Source organism: Danio rerio, chromosome 12 (assembly GCF_049306965.1).
Source record: "Danio rerio strain Tuebingen ecotype United States chromosome 12, GRCz12tu, whole genome shotgun sequence".
In the NCBI taxonomy this organism is placed as follows: domain Eukaryota; kingdom Metazoa; phylum Chordata; class Actinopteri; order Cypriniformes; family Danionidae; genus Danio; species Danio rerio.
In genome coordinates, this window is record NC_133187.1 from 28813703 (window position 1) to 28818481 (window position 4779).

A 4779-nucleotide genomic window follows, 5' to 3' on the forward strand; every position below is an offset into this window, starting at 1 on the left:
CTGTTAATTAGGACTTATAAAGTATGATCTTATTCTACATCCCTAATCCTACTCAATACCTAAACTTAACTACTACCTTACTTACTATTAGTAACTTATAAATAATAAGCATTCTAATTATAAATAGCTGTTTTTCTGAAAGACTTAGTTAAAAGTGAAAGGTTTGTTTATAGCATGAATTCTGCATTGAAATAAAGCGTATTCAACTTGTTCTCCTCTCTTTCTTTCGTTTTCTGTTCTTTCATCTCCTCTTCTGTCCTTTACTCCGTTCTCCTCTTCAGTGACTGCATGATTTAACCTATCTTCTAGTCTGAGAGAACATAAATACATATAAAGTAATTTTTTTCCTCATTATTGTACACACAGCATTCAATATTGACAGAAAAACACAGAATTGTTGACATTTTTGCAGATTTTTTTTTTTTAAAGAAAAACTTGGTCCTAAATATTCAGACCCTAAAATAAAATCTAAAAAATTTCCAATGTTGTTTTACAGGAATTGGATTAGATTAACTAAGAATTATCAAAGAGAATTCATTTTAGTGTATGGTTGTTTTGTGTGGTTGTTTCAAGTTTGTTTTATTTTGTTTAATTTTGCTGGGACTAATCGACTTCTAAAGTAGGAAAAATATGAGGGAAGCTATACCAGCATTTTTCTAAATATCTTGTTTCATGTTCAAGTAAGGTAATGATGACAGAATGAATTTTCATTTTTGGGTGAACTATTCTTTTAAGCTAAAAGGTTTTTACAGCAAAAATAACTGGGGGTTGTATAAACAAAAACAACAAAATAACAATTTTTTTTTTGCTTCTTTTACTTACAGCTGTTCATTTCTTTGCTCTTTGCCTCTTTACGTTCTCTTCACTCAGACTTTCTTTTCAAATATGATCTTCTTTGTGGACAGACACACAGCCCCCTGTGATGGATCTGCCAGCCCTCATCTCTGCCTCTCTAGAGAGGGCCTAGTTAAGACAGATTTGCACCCCAGGTCACATAACCTCCAACTGGGCATGTTATCCAGCAACAGTAGGCCTCCTCATCCCAGTGTTTAACCCTTACCCACCATGGCACTAATAGAGGGGGTGAAGTGTGGTGACCACCCAAACTGTTCTCTGAAATTATGAACAAAAAGACATACATGGATCATGATGGTTGATTTGAGAGCCTATTAGCTGCTCTAGATGATTAATTAGTCTCATTTGTCGAACAACTGAATGACAGTGATGATTTAAACCTAAAGTAAGGCTGACAAGTTCAGGAAAAAGTTATATAAGGCTTCTGTCTATTGTGAAAATGCCTTTTAGCTATTGTCCTCATAGCCATTTATTTTATGGAATAAAACATTGACTCCTCAGCTTTGCGATCGGCCTCAACAGGGAAGGTGAGTGGCTTGCCTGAAGGACTCACCCAGGATTTTTACATTAACATCAAGACTCCAGCTGACATTCTTCATGAGCCAAGCAAAAGCCCCCTGCTGTTTTTACACCTGAAGCCCCCTCTCTGCATCCCTCATGTTTTTTTCTCTCTCAAAGAACAAAAAAAAGAATGAAAGAAACATGCTTTCACTCTATTCTCTTTCACCAGAAGGTATGCATCAGATTTTGCCTGAGAAAACCAAACCTTCAGAAGCAATCCTTCAAGTTTCATAACATTGCTGTACGTGCAAATGTTTTTCTTCACTTTTGAAATATGAGGATTTAAATAATATATAATATACTCTACCAGTCAAATGTTTGGAATAAGTTTTTTCATATTTTAAAGGAAGCCAATTCTGCTCACTACTCACCTGCTTTTCTTAATAATTGTAGTTCATTATTCATTTTCTTTTCGGCTTAGTCCCTTCATTGAATGTAGTTTCAAATTTTATTTATTCCTGCATTGTAAAAAAAAATCCTGGTTGCCTTAAATTTTTAATGGAGTTAACAAAGGTTTGGCAGTGAAACCACGCCTCAATTTGCCTCCTTAACCAATCACCTACTCCCTAAAAATTAAGGCAGACCAGGCCTCTAGCACTGTTCTTTACGTTGTCTCAAATCTATATTATGTTAAACTGACTAAAAAAAGCTTGTGTAAAGTATTAAATTAAGTTACAACATTATTTACAATAAAATAAAAACATATGCTGTCATGACTAATTTATCATACAATTTTTTACTGTGAGTGATTTAAAGTTCTCTGTGCATTATGATATGATGATTTGCTGTTCTATTATGGTCAGTAATTATTGGTACAAAATTACTCATAATGGTTCTTACAATTATGAGTAATGCTTTTTCACAGTTTTAAAAACTGTAAGACAGAAAAAAATAAATTTCCCTATTAATTTCAAGAGTTCACACTTATCTGATGGTTGATAAATAAAGCGTGTTTGGCATGCTGTTCCCGGGGCTCCCTCCTGTTTTATTGGGAGAAAGGGGAATCTGAGCTCAGGTAAATCTCGAGAGCTCCCCTGAATTCATTCATTCGTTAATTTTTTTTTTTGGCTTAGTCCTTTGTTTATCAGGGGTTGCCACAGTGGAATGAACCGTCAACTATTCCAGCATATGTTTTACGCAGCAGATGCCCTTCCATCCGTAATCCGATATTAAAAAACACCCATACACTCTTGCACTATACTACGGCCAATTTAGTTTATTCAATTCACCTATACCACATGTCTTTAGACTGTGGGAGGAAATCAGAGCAACAAGAGGAAACCCACGCAAGCACGGGGAGAACATGCAGAACATTTCCTCACAGAAACGCCAACTGGCCCAGCCATGACTCGAACCAGCAACCTTCTTGCTGTGAGGCAACAGTGCTAATCACTGAGCCGCCGTGTCACACCACCCTATATTATGCTAGGAAAGAGAGGGCGGAGTCAGGGTGGATGAGGGGGTTCTTCAAGATGAAGATGACAAAAATTTTTAGTTAGTCATTTTAAAAATCATACATTTATGAGTATTTTAACTAAACACACAAATAAAGAATTAGTTTCATTCTTTTTTCTCAATTTAAATGATATATCTACAGATTTCCATCTATGAATTGCTTTTTATTGCCAATGTGTGAACAGCTTCTAATAAAACATAAAAAAACACTTTTCTCAATTTTCTAGGTTGTCTATGAAAGTCTGTAGACTGATGTTTATTGAAGGGCTCAAGACAGTTTTGCCAGGTAAGTAAAGGATGTGATGTTTATGTGTGCTTCTGAGAGCCTCTCATCTGTTTTATGACACGCTTATAATGTTTAAGATAATGCTAAAAGATCTGTTCTGCATCGTCACATTATCACAAAAAATAAAAAATAAAAAATAAAAATCTGCCAGACCTTAAAAGCTCAAATATACTTAATGATAAAACATGACACTGGTGAAATAAAAAGCTTGTGCACAACTCATCTATCTTCAAATGATTTATTAACTGCTGTTTTTCCACTCATTTCTTTATCAATTTGCTATGTTATTTTTTAAGAGGTAACCTTGCATTCATCCAAAGTGAGGACACATCATGGAAATACAATATTGCAAAGAAAATTACAGCTTCCTTTTACTCTTAATTCAAGAATGAATTTGCCTCTTTAAATTATTCCATTAATTTAAAAATGCAATGTATTATTTATCCTGAGCATCAATCCGATGACACTGGCAGTGTAAGCGTCTTACTCTGAGTTACAGGAATACCGTTATTTATATACACTCACCAGCCACTTTATTATGTACATCTGCGGATGGGCTACAGCAGTAAAAGGCCACACTGCGTGCCACTCCTGTCAGCTAAGAACAGGAAACTGAGGCTGTAATTCACGCAGGCTCACCAAAACTGGACGATAGAACATTAGAAAAACTTTGCCTGGTCTGATGAGTCTCGATTTTTTCTGTGACATTCAGGGTCAGAATTTGACATCAACAACATGAAAGCATAAATTCATCTTACATTGTATCAAAGGTTTAGGCTGGTGGTGGTGGTGTGATGGTGTGGGGCATATTTTCTTGGCACACTTCGGGCCCATTAGTACCACTTGAGCATCGTGTCAACGCCACAGCCTACCTGAGTTTGTTGCTGAACATGTCCATCCCTTTATGACCACAGTGTACACATCTTATGATGGCTACATCCAGCAGGATAACGCACCATGTCATAAAGCGTGAATCACCTCTGGTTTTTGAACATGATGAGTTCACTGTACTCACTGGCCTCCACAGTCACCAGATCTCAATCCAATAGAGCACCTTTGGGATGTGGTGGAAAGGGAGATTCGCATCATGAATGTGCAGCTGTTAAATCTGCAGCAACTGCATTATGCTATTATATCAATATGGACCAAAATCTTTGAGCAATATTTCCAGTACCTTATTGAATCTATGCTACGAAGCATTAAGGCAGTTCTGAAGGCAAAAGCGGGTCCAACCCGGTTCTAGTAAGGTGTACCTAATAAAGTGGCCAGTGAGTGAATATACCTGCATGTCTCTGAATGTGCACTTTAAATAAATCTTCTCCAGCTGAAGCATAGATATGGGCTTTATTATCTTCTTTAATGCATAGGTCAGGACTATTCATCTCAGTGAGGGAATGACGGTAGAGCATCATGTTGAAGGTTATTCAGATGCACCACCATTTCACATGGCATATACAACACACACGAAGGTAGCGCTCTGATCTCAAACATCTGCATGCAGTTTCAATGGTAAAATATCTCATAGATCTTGCCCGTAGCTACAGACCTGTCTCTAATAACCAATAACAGATCACTCCAATCAGCCTGATGCTCAGAGAAAGCCCTGCACCATCCAGACAGCT